Source organism: Rhipicephalus microplus, chromosome X, assembly GCF_043290135.1.
Source record: "Rhipicephalus microplus isolate Deutch F79 chromosome X, USDA_Rmic, whole genome shotgun sequence".
Taxonomy (NCBI): domain Eukaryota; kingdom Metazoa; phylum Arthropoda; class Arachnida; order Ixodida; family Ixodidae; genus Rhipicephalus; species Rhipicephalus microplus.
This window is the reverse complement of record NC_134710.1, coordinates 461,906,499-461,924,337: the sequence shown is the minus strand read 5'-3', so window position 1 is coordinate 461,924,337 and position 17,839 is coordinate 461,906,499. Positions and strand designations below refer to the sequence as shown.

The 17,839-nt window shown below is 42.1% G+C and overlaps 1 long non-coding RNA gene across 1 annotated transcript; it reads left to right on the top strand.

Annotated features, from left to right (window-relative positions):
- Positions 1-3,368: 3,368 nt before the first annotated feature.
- LOC142774986 (uncharacterized) lies at positions 3,369-16,639 on the top strand. Its single transcript, XR_012886611.1, has 3 exons — positions 3,369-3,551; positions 10,799-10,929; positions 14,424-16,639. It is a non-coding gene; the product is annotated as an uncharacterized LOC142774986 (long non-coding RNA).
- The last annotated feature ends 1,200 nt before the right edge of the window (positions 16,640-17,839 follow it).

The following is a 17,839-nucleotide window of genomic DNA, read 5'->3' as shown; positions in this document are numbered from 1 at the left end:
CTCGTCTCACTTTACTCCATTTTATGCACACTCTACACACTCAACCAACATGTTGTAGTGTGCTGGGTGCCAGGGCACCGTGATAATCAAGGCAACGTGATGGCGGATCAGCTTGCTGCATTCGTCCATGAGGGCACCGCCACTACACCCATATCAATTCCGGTCCTTGATCTTAAGCCGTCTCTCAAACGAAAGCTCAGGGACTACTTGCAGAGCAAGTGGGACAGACACACACAAAACAAGTTACACGTTATCAAGCCACACCTTGGCCATTGGCCACCAGTATCAAAATCACCTCTAACAGAGGTAACACTAACAAGACTCAGGATAGGACACACATACATGACACACACACATCTTTTGTCCGGTGGCGATCCCCCATTGTGTGATAAATGTGGTGAGGCACTAACAGTTCTTCACGTTTTAATCCAATGTAAACAATTAGACACTCTTAGAAGACAACACTTTCCATTACCCTACCGACAACATATACCTTTACACCCTGCAATGTTCGTCGGTAGGGAACCGCTTTTTAGTCATAAATCATTGTTAGCGTTTTGAAAAGAAATTCATAGTTTTCATATCATATACCCGGGCATTCCGTAGCACGACCTCTGCAGAGAGGTTTTCGCTGCGGTGGCTACTCGACAAAGCACTTGCCTCACGGCCCTTGGACGCAAGGGTATGAATGAGTGAGGCACTTGTGCTAATGCCATACATGTCCACCATTGTGTTTATTATCACCAACTTTTATCATCTATTCGCGCCACACACACCCTTCACGGCATGGTCATGATTTTATTACTTGTATGTTTTTACCCGCGTTATCGCGAGGAATTTTATGGCCCTTATACAGCCGCTAATCACAATCATTGTCCACATTCCTTGTCCCATGAACTGGCGCTCTTTGGACATCAAAAGGCCCTTGCGCCAAAAAACACCATATATCATCATATATATATATATATATATATATATATATATATATATATATATATATATATATATATATATATATATATATATAGCAGGCATGGTGGTTGAGTGGCCGTAGTGTTGCATATAGTCCAGTATATATATATATATATATATATATATATATATATATATATATATATATACTGTAATAACTCTTTTTCAAACGCAGTAGTACTCACGGACACCTGTCATTTTTGAAAACACGTCGTAAATAGCCGTAAATGGGAACGGACATATGCTGTATATTCAAACACGGACATATTGGTTGGAGTGGGTAGTTCCTAAATGTGGTTACGTTGATTTCACTCTTAAGGTATTTTCCAACCGAAGACCATTACAGACTACTTTTATTGCAATAACAATTATATGACTACTCTTGACGTGTTCTTGCCACCAGTGTTGCCGTCGCCGTCATGTTCCATATAATGTCCAAATTGATATCCTCCCTAATCGCACAGTTTCGACCGCGGGTAGAATGCAGACGATGCGCATACGATGCGCGACACAATACAACAAATTTAACCTAATATGTCACGCTCTAGAGCAGCGAAGTAAATATTATTTACCTGTCGTCCTTACATACTGCCAGACTGCCTGCGTGTATTATTTGCAGCGAAGCAGACATGTGCAAATATTCGTGCACAAGGAATACTCAAAAGAATCGCAGTATTCCCAGAGATAGAATAAGCGTATAATACAACTCTTTGTGAAAGTGGTCTCATTGCAGCGTAAGAGTGCTATGCAAAGAGAATACCTACAACCAACCCTATTCTGCGCTGCCGCTAAGCCGAACTTCAAAGTTGAATGAACATCTTACTCTCGCTCATGTTACTCATTTATTAACGGTTAAAAGCTTGTTGTACAGCCTTATATCTTATGAGTATAGTATTTTTGAAAGTTTACTGTATTTTATTGGTTATCTCATTTGATAGCAAAGGAAAACAAAATGAATACAGATTTTCACTTTTTCTTTCATAGGAATAATTATCGTGATTGAGAACTGTATCCTTTTTCGTCGGTCACCCTCCAAGTTCAGAATTTGAGAACTTGGAAGTAAAGTTTTATTGCTGTTTGTTTATGTGGACACAATTTCTATACCTCTATTTTCTATGAACAATATTTTTTTTGTAAAACTAACTTCAAAATCATTCTTCTGAGCGAAAAACCTGCGCGTATAGGTTTCGTCAGAATCAGGAAGGCTGTCCATGGGACCACAGTATGACTATGAGTCACGCCGTACTGAACGGCTTCGTAAATTTAGTCCATCTGGTGTTCTGCCACGCACACTAGCATTGCGCACTACACAAGCTCCTCTATCGAAACGAAATTCAGTGTGGCCGCCGCGGCCAGCTTCGATGTTGTGTGAATATAACGCCACTACGCTTAAAAAAAAAGGCAGTTAGACTTACCGATCATGTAAAGCAAAAATAATGAAATCGATAAAAATAAATAAATCGTAAAAGTTAAGCAGATGGATGCGTATATGAAGAATGAGAAACGATCTGCAGTGTGTTGGTGACAGATGCACGCACTGCGAAAATAATCCTAAATACCCGTGACAATAAAATAAGGTCACTGTGATAAACAACGCAATCACCTGGCATTCTGTTAACTGCAGTTCTGTCGCGGGCATTCGCGCCTCACGGTCTCGCCTACCGCAAGTAGCAAGATTGGAAGCACGTACCGCACTGACGTTTGCCTGTCTTTAGTATTTCAAAACAAGTAATCGCAATCAAACACTGTTTCGAAAATTGCGAGGTGTGCACTCTTTTTTTCGTCCCACTTGTTCCTGGAAGTGGTGAGTAAGCACGAATGAATAATATTTACTTATTTATTTATTTTAAAATACTGCGACAACATTAAGGATTTTTTTTCGCAGGATGGAATACAAATATCTGATAAAACTAGTAGGGCAAACAAAAACAATGAAAAACAAAATACATGTGGTACAAAGTCTATGCATATATATATAAAATGGAAGCAACACCTCGAATACAGTTAATAACAGAAGGAAAAGGAAAATAAGCTAGTTGCGCACTATGGGAGATTAATAAATTCAGAGACGGCTGCAACACCACGTCGTTGGACAGTTGATTCCATTCATTTGAGACCCTGCGAAAAAATGAGTACTTAAAGCAGTTATCGACGGAGGGAGCGGTTGCCCTACAGCGCGACATAATAATGACGCTTACCAAGCTTACGGCATGACGCTGTCAATGTAGAAAGGTTGTCACCGAGATAACGCCGTCAGCACGCGGTAGTACACGCCCTGCGCCGAACCATATGCCCCTCTTGCGCAAAACGCGTAATTGCGGCAGCGCACAGCCACTTCAAGCGCTTGAACAGCCGGGCGCCGCGCCCCCAAGGCGCCGTTTGGCGCGGGCGTCGTGGCAGACTCCAAGTCACGTGATCAACGTTTCCCGCCTTTCGTTTCGGTCGTGTTGTGCGGACTCTCTTCGGCGCACGGTTCGATCCGTTCGAGTGTTGGTTTTCGTCGACATATTGTTCAGGCAAGAGACTGCAACGACGTATGACGATCTTCAGGACAGGACTCGCTGGGAATTTTACCGCAGGTACGTGTGCTTCACTTTGGCTTTTGCTGTTGATATTCCACATAACAGGCATGCGAAACGTGTATGCGATCTAAGTAAGGCTCAAGGCGCAGCACTCCCGATCAGTTAGCAACGGATCAGCAAAGCGTATAATCTTTAATAAAAGCATAATGCCCGTGGTTTAAAGGCGTGAAATAAGGTTCCTGTTGCCGAACCGTTTACTGCTCTAACCAGAGCGGCATTAGGAGGTTTATCTTTTGGGCAACAACAATTCGAAACCATACATTGTCACCCGTTGAGCGCTTAACCTTTCATGCTGGTGGTTGTTAACGTTTGAGCTGAGCGTGTCGCGTGGGCTCATCATTGTGTATTTGTAATGTGCTGAGAATGGTCAGGGTTTATTAGTTCAAGCTGGCGCTATGAGTTGAGTGACGGAAACACGTGTTTCTTGAGAGAAACGTACGTGTTGCTATATCTATAGGTGTGCGCAGGCTTCTCCTTCGGAGGAGAAGGGAGGTTTGTCGCAGTGCCCCCTTCCCATTATACGTCTATGTATGAGGCTGACTTTGAGCCCCTCGTGCGCACGTTTATTGTACTGTCCGTTGTTACATGTGGCTAAATGCCTCGACCTATATTTTCGCGTGTTACACGTGTGTGCTTCGCTGGCAGTGCACGTATTACGGAATATTTCCTGGAGCCCTGGTGAACCAGTGGAAGTGATGAGGACCCCTTGCTGTGATTGAAAGGTCATAAACTAGCACAACATGCTGCGTCAATTAGGTGCCTTTTCTTTCACTCTGGTATGGATTAATTCAGGCTGCCAATGCAATCTTAGCAGCTTGCCAATGTGTTGTGTGGTCTGCTGCCAAATTCTACCTGTTTCTAGCTACGTTTAGCCTTGAAATGTGCGAACATAGAAAAATATTTCTGCGTGTATATGCCGTAAGAAAACCGCAACAGCTTTTTTTTTAGCCATTTCGTGAAGAAAGAGCAACACAAGTCAACTCCGTTGCAATAAAAAAATTGTCATGTGGTGATGCATACCAAAAATAGGAAAGAGCAGTTGTTACGGGAGATAGTGTTTGTTTGCTTGTTTGTTTGTATCAAACAAAAGACGTTTGTTTGTTTGTATCAATAATGGGTTTCACGCAACCCCGTGTGAAAATTTCTGGTGTAAACGTCTTGTTTTTTTTTTTTGCTGCCTTTCCTCGAGTTTCTGTGTGTGATGCTTTCATGTAGATAATTGAAGATGTAATATTACGTAGTGGGTGGCGTCATCTCCGACCTGACAACCCGTTCTGATCTGACCACTGCCTTGTACAGAAATGTTATCCGATTGTAATGAGCCTTTTTGTGTGTGTGTGTGACGCTCCTCGTCTGCACTTGCGACTGCTATTGTGGTGTGCTCCATGGAACTACACTGAGACGTTCAGAAAAGGTTCAGTCCTCAGAGGACCAATAGGCTGATGGCAAGTGGTCGTTGCTATTTGTTTACAGCACCGTATTTCTTTTTGAAAGACTTCGTATTCGTCCATGCAGAGCGAGTAAGTTCTGGCACTTTTCGGGAATAATATGTATTTTCTTTTTTACTTTACCTAGCATCCTGTTTGTTTCCTTTATCAGCAAGTTTTTGCTATAGCATCCACGTATTGCAATGTGTGGTCGCGCGCGGTCGCGCGATGGTTAGTGTGGTGTCGACGATGATATTTGTTTGCCCTTAAACTTGCCCATCCTGTTTCTCAACTAGATAGACATTCCCTCCTCACCCTTTAATTCTCTTCGATTGCGGAATCACATCTGTTCCCAGATGAATACTGGTACATAAAATGATGTTAATGCTCACCTGCCTGCGTGCCCCCTCCCCTCCTTTCTTTATTGAATATACTGAATGGCATAGCTGTTGAAAGTCGCCGTGATTAGTCAATCGGGGAACGGAAAGGATCACCATGGATCTGCTTCGCGTCCCAGAACGCGTGCGCCGATTTTTCTGGCCTGGGGTGCAATGCAGCATGGCCCGAGCTTCTCGTGCAGCCGAGTTTGCTCCGAGCTCCCTTGCGGTAGCTGTGGCACGATGACAGTGCGGAGCACGTGGTAGCCGTGTGGACAAAAATGGCTGCACGAATGCGCGAGGCGTTAGAAACACATGTGGGGCATTTGCGGTGGTTATAAAAAAAAACGTGTGCGAGCACGTCAGCGCTACTACTCCCTTAACATTTTAGCACTGCAGTGACGTTAGAGTCATTGTCGTGCTGTATTTTTGCCAACTCAACACGCGCCTACCACAGGCGTGTTCGTGGGCGTATGTCCTCTTTCGCGCAGGTTATTTCGCTCCACCTGCAGCATGGAAATTTTCACTCTCGAAGACAGTAAGGCTGCTCACGCTACGCTCTCGTGCTGATTCTATCGGTTCCATCAAGTATTACGGATAAATGTAAGGACAGGTGGTCACCAGGGGTGCTTGCATCTTGTCGACAACGCGGCTGTGATGTCGTGAGCGCGGTTAAATGGAGTATGAGATCATAGGGAGGTTTAAAATAACGTTTGCAGGTGCTACGGGCGTTGCTTTAGTTGCGGGCGCCATATGGGTTTCAGAATAGCGTTTGCTCTTCCTGGGAAAACTTTCACCTCGACCGCAAACCCAAATGTGCGGAAGCTACACACAGCACATCGCGGGCCTCACGGGCCACGGTCGCTGCGCGCTATTTTGGATTTTCTGCAGGCGGGCCGTGAATGCGAACGGCGGCTCGCGTTACAATGCATGTGCAGTGGCAGCTACCTCGCCGCAAAGGCTCGCGGTGCGCTATTATATACCTCGCTTTTAGTAGCGACATGACTTCCTTTACATCTGCGTGCGTGTGTGCATAGTCTGTGCAGTAAAGCGGGTAGATGAACCATGCGCTGGCTGACGTTGCGGCGTAAGCACTGCTCCTCGGCAAAAGCTAAAGTGGTGGGCGGATTTGATACTCGTCGCGGGCTTCTGTCAATCAAACTGATGGTTGAGTGAACACGGATACAAACTCGTTGATTCTGAGAAGGCCCGAGTTCAACTCGTGACTGTGATGGTGCCGCTGAGACTGTCATGCGTTTGATGCGGTGAACGCTACGTGGCAGCTTCCTTGCTTATAAAACATGCGACGCGCTTTTCATCCCCCTCTTTCCGTGCATGCGCTTCTGAAACGCCGACTGGGTGTCACAGCGTTCGTGTGTGACGCGGACCGCGTGTCACTAGCACGCTGGTGCGTATTCCTTGCAGTGCACGTGGGAGTGTTTCCGCGCGCTTGTGGGACGCACAGAACGTTTTCGTCGAAGAGCACCGCTTGAAAGAGCTCAGCCGATGGTTACACTGCCAGTCTTCGCAGTCATGCATGATAGGCTGCACTTCTGCACTCAGTGGAACGACAAATAAATGAAAGAATTAAGATCCCACTGGTTTGAAAACACCACCCAACTTAGCCGACCGTCCTTGACGCGATGACTGGTTCGTCATAATTCGCAGCGCGATGAGGGGTGGATTTGACGTTTTTGTACTGTTTGCTTGTTCAAGGGGGGGGGGGGGGGCAGAGCTCGGGAAGATCCCGTGTTTCGCGAAACTCGGCCAATCCTGCATAGCGCCCTTGGCCTGTAATAACCACGATGGTTGAGGCAGCGCCTCGGAGGCGTTGGGTGAGAGAACGAGTGCTGGGAGATAACTGAAAAAAATAGATATTATGAAAGAGACAGTAATTTTAGCGTAACAATTTTTTCACTATCCAGCCATGCTAGGAAAGTGTCACATAGCCTTGTATTGTAGAGTGTAGCAAGCAAGAGGGGGTGGGGGTGAGTGTGAGTGAAGATGAAATATTGAGGGGAATGGGAGAGAGTAAATTGTTGCAAAATGAATGAGAGAATATGGATAAATATAGAGAAAGAGAAAAGTAGAGATAACCAAAAATAAAGCTAGACGAACAGAGAGGGATGTAGAGAAAAAAAAATAGAACGAAGGAAGAAGCAAGTGAAATGCTGAGAGATGAAGCAAGGTATGAAAGAGGAAGAATGATAGACAATAAAGCATGTAGAGAGAAATAAATAAATAGAAATACCTGTAGAAACAACTGTTCTAATAAGTAACAGAATAACCACTATGAAGTGAAAATCATATCAGTAGAACTTGCTGTCTTGCATTGCAGCATAAGTGCCAACAAAGGATGCTGGCCTGCCAATTCTGCACTCAAGCTTTTCCAACAGTGGCAGCCTACTCCAAGCACCAGATGTATCACAGCAGTGTTTCAGCTGGTTGTAGTTATTCTTGTGTGCCGTGCCAGGTTGTGTTGAAAAGTTATGAAGGCCTGAAAATCCACATTTTTAGGCACCACCGACAGCATGACGATCGAAGTGATGAACGAAGCAGTGCTGTGTTCGCATGCCCTTGTGCCATCTTGTGAGGCAAGCGAATCAACCCGTGCTAGGTTCATGTCACACATGGTTGCACATTTTGAAAGTGGGACAAGTTTTGTCACATGCCCTTTCACTGGATGTTCCAGTGTGTTGAGAACAGCTGGATCACTAAGGACTCATGTGTCTAGGTGCCATCCAACATCGATGTATGGTATACAGGACACTCCGCAGTATTCAGAAATGCCAGACGTGAGTGAGACCATGGAAATAGATCACGAACTGGGTCCTAGCGGAGTCTCCTCTCGTTCGCCAAGTGACAGTGTGGTCGACAGGCATGATTCACTGCCTGATTGCACAAGAGATGCTAAGCTTTTCAGTGACAACTTTGCGCTGTTCCTGTTGAAACTCGAGTCTGAGCATCATGTGCCTGCAGCAACAGTACAATACATTGTCAAGGAAATGCAGAACATTCACAACCTCAACATAGATATAACTTTGCGCAGGCTTGTGAAAGCTGTTCCAGCTGATTGTCTTGCCGCCGTTAGTTGTGCGTTTGCTCTAGATGCTTTTTCAACTACAGGTTTTTTATTTCATCTTCCTATCAGTGGCACAAGTATTACAGAAACAGCTTTTGTTTTGTGCCACCAAGAGAGATAACACTAGGCATAAACAAGCAGAACATTGCTTCTGTTTATCATTATGTTTCAATTGACGATCTCATCCACTTTTTGGCTTGTTGCGCACCAGAACTCAGCCAAATTTGTCAAGAAAATGCATTAGATGACTGCTAATACGATTTTGTTACTTGCAAGTCCTTTAAACGTCCAGAGAAAAATGCGGTTCACCTCATTCTTTATCTGGATGAATTTGAAATAGCTAGTTCATTAGGCTCGTCAAAAGGAAATTTAAAGCTGCTTTGTGTCTATATGACACTTGGGAATGCGCAATTGCATTGTAGGTCGCTCCTCCAAGGCATGCAGTTAGGGATGCTGTGCCAGCAGAGAGATGTAAAAGAGTTTGGGTTGGACAAAGTTCTGGACCCATTAACGCAAGATATAGTCACTCTTGAAAAGAAAGGCTTGACGATTGATGGAGGAAGCTATCTAGTTAGACTAGACTTCATTACTGGTGACAACCTCGGAAGCCACACAGTAGGCGGTTTTACTCAGCATTTCAGTACGTCCATGTACCTTTGCCATTTTTGCCTGCTGACACGTTCGGAGTTTTGCGAAAATCCCCATGTGATTGGGCAAAAGTGCACCCCAGAAAACTATGCTCATTCATATGAACGGATTGCAAGTTGTGAAACTGTGCAAGATGATTGTGGTATTATCAGGAATTACCCTTTTCACATGTTGGAGCACTTTCATGTATGCCATCCTGGGTTACCCTCATGCATTGGGCATGATGTTTTTGAAGGTGTGGTACAACATGATGTGCTATTGTATATCAAATATTTTGTCTCTAAAAAGCCTGGTTCAGCTATGATTACCTGAATAACAGGATTTCTACAATGCAGTACAGTGCACATGATCTGCGCAATAAACCAGCCAAAGTCCCCAGCAAGGGCAACAAGCTCGGTGGCCATGCGTTGCAAAACTTGACTTTGTTGAGATTGTTGCCTATGTAGGTTGGCTCAAAAGTAGCTGATTTTAATGACCCCACTTGGCAGCTTTTGCTGAAGCTGATGCATATATTTGATCTTGTAATGGCCCCTCTAATAATGTCTGCCCAGGTGGCATTATTAAAGGTGATCATTGAAGCATTCATCACAACTCGATGCTTCTTGTTTCCGAAGACCAAGTCGCGCCCGTAGCATCACTACATGCTGCATTATAGTGAGTGTATTCAGATGTTTGGCCCTCTCCGCCATGTCTGGAATATGAGATTTGAAGGGAAGCACCTTTAAGCAGTGCATAAGGTGCACAAAGAACTTTAAGAATGTCACAAAGACTTTAAGTGAGCAGCATCAGCTTTTCCAGGCACTGCTGGCTGCAAGGGGCTTATTTCAGACTCCTGTTGAGTTCACAGAGATGGGAGAGCTTGATCAGGTGGGAATATTCAGTGGCGTGAGATATGGTGTAATTCTTACTGACAGTACCCTCCCTGCTCAAGAAAGCAACTGTGGAAGGTATCATTTACTCCATCCACGATCATGTGCTTGTATCAGGTACGCGGTATGAAACTGTCTTCGCAAAAATTGTGGCTATAGTGAAAGGTAGCTGTGGAGACATGTTTTTGCTGGTGAACTGTGTCCATGCGACTTTCGCATCTGCTTTATCTTTCTATGTGTTGGAAAGTGGCATTAGTGACACAATACTCTTGCGCCCCTGTCAGCTACTTGTCAGAACACCATACAGGCCCTACACTGTTTTTAGTGCCTCAGTAATACGCCTGAACTCTTCATTTCCAGAGGAACTGTAAATGTTGCAGCTTTTTATTTACACAGTGTACAAGTGGTTTGTTTATTATTTGAAGTGTAATGTTCTGGGTGAAGTGAATGCTTTAATTTAATGTCTCTCTAAATAGTAAATTTGATTTGCTGCTATACTGGGTCACTAGTTTTTGTGGCAGCTGTGTCTTGCTTGCTTTACTTTCTTTGTGTAGATATAAAGTGCATGCTAGGTGTATGCCCCCAAATGATTCATTATTGTCTGGATTGTGTTTTTGAAATATCGGGCACTATTTATTTTCATGGTCAAACTTCTGTACTAAAGACTACGTACTGCGAGTGCGAGTTGCCTGTTCGCTTGATGCATACCTAATATTAAAAGTTGCCTCTCCTTATGGCTTGATGGGGCAAGACAGAAGTGATTTTATGTTGTTTTTCACGTAACATATATTGGAAAAAGATATTTAGGGTTTCTAAAGAAGCCTCTCTCATAAAACTGCAGGCTTGCCACAACAATGCCAATAAAAACATGGAGTGGAGACCAGAGTAGAAAAAGCAGCCTCTGTGGGAACGCTGACAGAGGTGCTTGCACAGGCAAAGGAGAAGGGTGTCTGTGGCTCTGCAGATGATAAGGTATAGAATGTAATGTTCACTAAGCCAAATTGAAACAAGCCTAGTTTGATTAGGCTACCTAGAGCATTTTGTTGCATTCTTTGGTACATTCCTTACATGCTTACCATGTGTACTTGATTTGCTATCATTTCAAACCTGTAGTTATTGTAAATTAATTTAACAAAGTTAACATTTTGTTCAGTGTAATTGGACCACAAAAGAAATGAGCCCACTGGCAAAGGCTGGTTTAAGAATAATTTGCACTCTTGTGCTCTATTGATCTCCTGTAGTGTTAGTTCGGCTCATGTATTTACGAGCAAACCTCGGACTTTTTTTTTGCAAACGTGCTACGCAAGCATGAAATTGAGCTATATAAATTACCCAAATTTTACACTGATAAATTAGTGTTTAATTCCAGGTCAGGCTTTCTTTGGAAGGACATGAATGACCTTATGGCCATTTACTTGATGTGATCTTAATTTGCATGAAATTCATTGTAAATTGTTCTCTTCTATGCACAATTGTTTCCAATTCTAAATGTTTTATTTTCACACACCAAAAAATTAGTGGTGGTGAGGACAGGTTCTTGAGGTTACTTTTGGCCAGAAATATACAAGAATAAGAATGTGGTAGAGCAAATTGGGCAAGCGCTCTTAACTTGTGACTGGTATATACCTCAAAAAGAAGTTATGTAACGACTGCATCTTGCCGGTATTTATCTATGAAGCAGAAAGCTGGAGGTTTACAAAAAGGGCTAAGCCTAAATTGAAGATGACGCAGCTAGTAATGGAAAGGAAAATGATAGGTGTAACCTTAAGAGACAAGAAGAGAGCAGAGAGGGTCAGAGAACAAACAGGAGTCTAGGATATTAGAGTTAAAATCGAGAAGAAGAAATGGACATGGGCCGGGCATGTAGCGCATAGGCAAGATAACTGCTGTTCGTTAAGGGTAACTGACTGGACGTCAAGAGAAGGCAAGAGGGTGAGAGGGAGACAGAAAGTTAGGAGGGCAGATGATAGGAAGATGGCGAGTATAAAGTGGCAGCAGAAAGCGCAGCAGCAAGTTGACAGGCGGAACAACGGAGAGGCGTTTGTCCTGCAGTGGGTGTAGTCAGGCTGATGATGATAATAGAAGAAATTTGTTAACGTTTTATTGGAATGCCTTCTTTTAACTTATAAGCCAAGTTCTGTAATTTGGAGGAATGCTTCAGGTGAAAAGGGTCTTTCTAATTCAAAGAATTGAAGTATGAAATCTGCCACGTGTCTTACTAGTTTCTGGCTATGCTCCTTGCTATGAAATGTCATGTGTAGTTTTATGTATTCCTAATGTCTTAGACTGCAATAAAGAATTAACTTGTGTAGCCCTTAACTGAACTTGTATAGCCCTTAACTGTTGTGAAAATTGAACTACCAGAGGTTTGGTTTGAAAAACATTACTAGTATTTTATCTCTCTGACACAAAACTCTAAGAGCTTGACTATCATGAACATGATGACACCACCTCAAGTCACATATGTAAGGACATTTGTTATGTCCTTGTTTTATATTATTTGAAACACGGGTTTTTCTGAAGGATTGGACTGAGCTTAAGGACACAACCTTTCAAGAAATTATGAATGAGCTCCCCCTTAATGACAGGGTGGTGATTGTGGCTGAAGGGGCTCCAAAAGCTTCACCTGTTCCTGATCCTCCAGATGCTCTCCATTGTTGTTTGTTTTATCAGTGGTTTTTGAGACTTGAAATATATTGATTTTTTTACAAGATTTCCAAAAAGAATGCTCTGAATTTTCAGTTCATTGCTTTTGCACTCAAAAGAAGCCAGCGTTGTTACCCTTATTCTGAAGCTTTTTTTTTCTTTAAGGGACACATTTCAAATTTTCTCTTTAGTTAATTTTCTCCAAGGTCTTGCAGGCATCCATCGAGATGGAAAATTTCATGGCAGGAAATAGCAAGGAGCGACCAACAGCAGAAATAAAAACGTTTGAGACCCTGCTATGGGGGCCTCCTTCACCTAATGAAATGTGTCAAGTAGCATTGGCTATAGTGGTTTTGATTATGGGACATAAGCAATGAGTTTACATCATTGATTGGTTGCTTGAGTTGCGATTGTGTTTACCAATGCGTGAATATGGCAGTACTTTCAGATTAGGCCTTGACATTCTTTTTTGAACTATTTTTGTGCTTTTCTAGTCAATGCCATGGTACATAGTGGCTGTGTGTTCTGCATTGCTTTTGTTGTAATATGCTTGTTTTATTTACATCGAAATTGTGCTTGGGTGTCAAACTTGTTGTAAAAAGCACGCTGTTCGAACATGCAGTATCCACAGTCCATGGCATTGACGGAGATTGTGCCAAGACAAGAGGAAAATAAGAAAACAGCCTTAATCTCAAACTTCTGCATGTTCTGAAAAAAAAAACACTCAACTGCTACCCAGGCAATCGTCACCTAATATGCACATGATTTTCAGCCACCTCATAGAGCCCGTATAACTAATGACACTTAAAACATATCTTTCATACAGAACAAGCCCTTCTAGTACTGCGAGGTCGAAATGTCTTCTCGTTTCTATGACCGGTTTATTTCCTGCCATACTTCCAAAAATGTAGCTGGCTAAGTCAAGTCTTAATGTGCAGGCTAAATTTTGCATATGCATGTCGCACTTTGAGTCACAGCCTTTCGTTAGCATGCTACATAAAATAGCACACCATATGTGTGGTAACATTCAAACAAAAAAAAGGAGCCTAGCGTGTGCTCTCTTCATTGACTATCACGTGCCTCTACTTTATTGTATAAAAAAGTCCTTAAGGGTCGGCATGACTTCTGAAGGATATGCTTATCTGTATAAGAACTTCTGAATGTCATTTCTCTTTTGAGCATAAGTAGCTGCCATTATGTTCTCTCATGTTCCCAATTAAAAGGGTATTGACACGAATTTTCGAAGCCGAGTTTACACTACCATACAAATCTCCTAAATGCCAAGTCAGCTCTGAGCAATTTTGTAGGTTGGTAAATGTCGGTGACAAATTTTATGCTGACACTAACGACTATTTCACAGGGTGCACCTACTGGCATTGACGCTATCATGACGTCATGCTATGGTATCAATTCTGGTGACCTCATTCGCCAGTCTGGCTAGTTTTGATGACGTCAAGCACCAAAGCATTCAAAATGGTCACTTGGCTGTCACTAAAACATTCAAAATAAATGCTTGTACATCACCAATGTAAATAACAGGAAATGTTACAATATTTTGTGCAAGTACAAGGCAAAGAGCTCATACTGTGGCATGAGGTCAGGGTACAGTGAAAGCTGATACTAGCCTTTAAAAATGCACAGGAATGAACTTTCCAAGGTGCACCTATGCTTACTATTATTTCTATTAGTGTTTTTTGGTCTTGGGTTTCAGTTGACCTAAGAAAATTAATTTAAATTTTAGTGTCACTACCCCTTTAACATGAAATCAGTCATTGTGTCTAATTTTATCCCTGATAGGCTGCTTTTTTCTATTCTTTCAGGCACTTCACAGGGGGGCATTAGCTCAACGGGTTTCAGTGAAAGGTAACAAATTACGGCATTTTCATTTCACTTTGAAAGCTTGCCGGAGCACGTTCGAAATGCTCTTAAAGCCCAGAGGCCACTTCCCCGAAGATAAAGAAAAGAATTGGTGTGGTGTGTAGCTGAGAAAATGACCAGAATTTGCTCCAGGCCCAGACGAGACTTCATTCGAGAGGCAGCCATGATAGTAGTGCAGGCTTTTCCTGATGCCCTTGAAGATCGTGGCCATGGTGAGGATCTGCTAGGAAGAGGGTATGACTGATTGTTTCAGCAGTTAGAAATGCGAGTTGAAAACATGACTCGGAGAAAAGCAACTACCTCACCAGATGAGCGGAGGTCGAAGAAGCTGGTTAAGTGGTCGTATGGATGCGTTAATTGGCAGCCTTTGAGGAACGTGGAACCACCAGAGGGCATTGATGAAAAGATCAATTTTTTAAAACGAGAGGGGCAGAAAAGCTTTAAAGATGTGAACACGGCACTTCGTACAGTGTAGATGGAAGAAACTTATCCCGAACAGAGGAGTTTCATGAATGACGATCCTCCTCCCGATGTTTCCAACTGTGAAGGAAGAATGGCCAATGCTCATTCACAAGCCATTATTTATAAGCATTGGAATAAGCTCCTTGCCAAGGACGTCAAGGTGCAAAGTGTTTCATTACTTATAATCTTGCTTTTATGTCGAAAAGTTATTTATCTTTGCTTTCCCTCTTTGACTTCTGACCGTCACGGAATATAGGCCTCCATTTTCTTTGGCGAACATTCTAATGAGCCTCACGCTATTATTCTGTTGTGGTTGCCTCACGAATTGCCATCAACTTTATTTTTTGCCAGCTGACTTGATCTTACTTTTCTACTTTCAGTTCTTACAGTAATATAAAAAGCTTTACACTTTTTTCACCTGCAAGTCATATTAACAGGTCACCATGACTCATCCCAGTGTTGGTCACTAAAGTTTTCTCCCATTCACTGACATCTTTTCTCTGCCAATGACCACTAATTTATGAGTTTTAAGCTTCTTGTTCAATGTTTTTGAACAATTTTTCTACCTCTCGCTTTCTCTCAAAATGACAAATTAGTGAAGGCTTGCACCATCTTAAGCTTGTACTCTTTAATGTCTATAACACTTCTGCAACTCTCCAATCTAGGCTGCAGAAATTATCTATGTAACCTGGTATGAACCTTTTTGACTATAGTAAGATACAACTTAAGAAGTCTGGGAGTCCAGGGAGGGCTCTCCCAAATGATCAAAGCGTGGCAGCTGATTGCCTTCCCTACTAAAGAAACAGTCCCGCTACTGCACTCAGCCACGCTTTCAAAAGATGTGGTCACATGCCATCTGGATCATGACTTCAGTCTGGAACATGGGCCCATTGGTGCAGGCTTTTGCGCATCTCCTTTTGAGTCGTAAATGCCAGATTTCTAAAGATATATCCAACTATAAGAGTCTGACTTAAAAACTTAGCCCTGTTTAAACCATTGTAGCAGAGCATGTGCCCTTTATTCTTTATCATCCTTCTACTTTCTTTGTACTGTTTCCTAGTTTTCTAATCTCTTTCAGGCTTGTTTAAATGCTTGATACTGCATGAGCTATTTATTATATTAAAGGAAGGTGCAAAATGTTCCTAATTAACTTTTTTCGTGCGTAAAATTATATGCAGTCAATTAAAATTGGACATTAAATTCTACAGAATCGTTCTATTGAAAAATCATTTCTAAAGGTTTTCCGGAGTAAAATATCACAGTTGAGTGAAGTTTATGCTGGTCAGATACTAAGGGTATCCTGTCTTCTATCATAGCTAAGGATTTTACTTTGAGACAGTAGCACAGATCTGAATTGACTAGCAAATAAAACAGCAAACTCCAGTGTTTTTCTAGCATTTTTTAAGCATAAGCCAAGTGATTCTTATGGAACACTAGGAAATAAAAGTCAGACATTCCTCATGGTTATGAACAACTGCTAGCAAGAAAGAATTTTACCAACATTATTACCACTTTCTCTTATTTCTACCTGCCAGTAATAGATATTTTTTATATTTTAGATATATTTGGTAATTGTCTTCTCAATGCGAGTTTCCGCACTACCTTAGTTTCACCATATATTAGAAGTGTTCTGTGCATTCATTACCGCCAAAGCATTTGTTACCAAGTGAAGTTAATTCAAGACTCTGGGATTCAAAGATGCACTATAAGACAATATTTGATGAAAAAGTGTCAGCGTACACATCACCACTTATTCAGTACTTGGAGACGGTCCCCCCAAAAATATTGTGTATTTGCTGGTGATCATGCAAGAAGATTCAAAAAAGGCATCACGAATGCAGTGGAAGAAGCTTTGCTGCCCCTTCTCTGCGCACATTTCAAAGAAGATGAAAGGAATTTGTTCCAAGTCTTTGAAGTGAGTTGCATTTCTCTTAGAGGTTTTAAGTGCTGTCTTGAACTGTCATAAGGCATAGAGTACATCTTGTTTACAAGTGTTATGGCTGCTGCTAGACAAAAAGAAGCATTAACAAAATGATGTTCAAGAAATTATTTTTTTATCTGGCTGTATCAGTTCGTGAATCCCCATTTTCTGCTGGTGTCATATTACTTCGGAACTAAAAGAGCTTTGTTTAAGGTGAGAAAGCCCACAAAATCTTTACGCATGTAATTTTATTATTTATTTAAACAATAATAAACAATAAAGCCTTCTGTTACATATACTTTAGCTCAGGTGGGCCTAGAACATTGATTTTTGCAACATTGTAATCTGATGATACATATTATTTTAATGAGCTGTTATCTTTTTTAATATCCATTATTTTAACACGGGGTCACTTTTCATGTAGTCCGTACAGAATGTATGAATTTTTAAGCGTATGAAAGCTACTTGTTGCACACACACAAAAAAATCAATTACTAGTTCGAAATTGGCATGCAAAATTACGCATTTAGTGCAGATATGATTCAAAAAGGTCATAAACGAAAATAATATTTCAATTTTTGCGCTCAGTCGTGCGAAGCTTGGCACATCGAAGCATGGGCAGGCCATACTTGTACTCTCTGTTGTCTGATGCCAAGCGTCAAGATCTGCGACTTCTCTCAAGAGTACGCACTTTTTTGGGATGCCTCTTCACTCTCTGGCCTCGATGGTGGTGCAGCCAAGCTGTGCACCATAGAGCAGAGGTTGCATGTGATGCCTAGTCCTAGGCATAGCTTGCATGCTCAGTTTTTGTTCTCACTCTATTCTCACTGTTTTCGTGATATTTCCTGTCATTTTTTGCATTTATCGTTATTTCCCTCTCCTTTTTTATACGCTCAGTTTTACTCTCTTCCTTCCTCATTTTGCTCCTCAAGGTCGGTGTCATTCCATACCTTTTGCTACGCAATATGATACGAG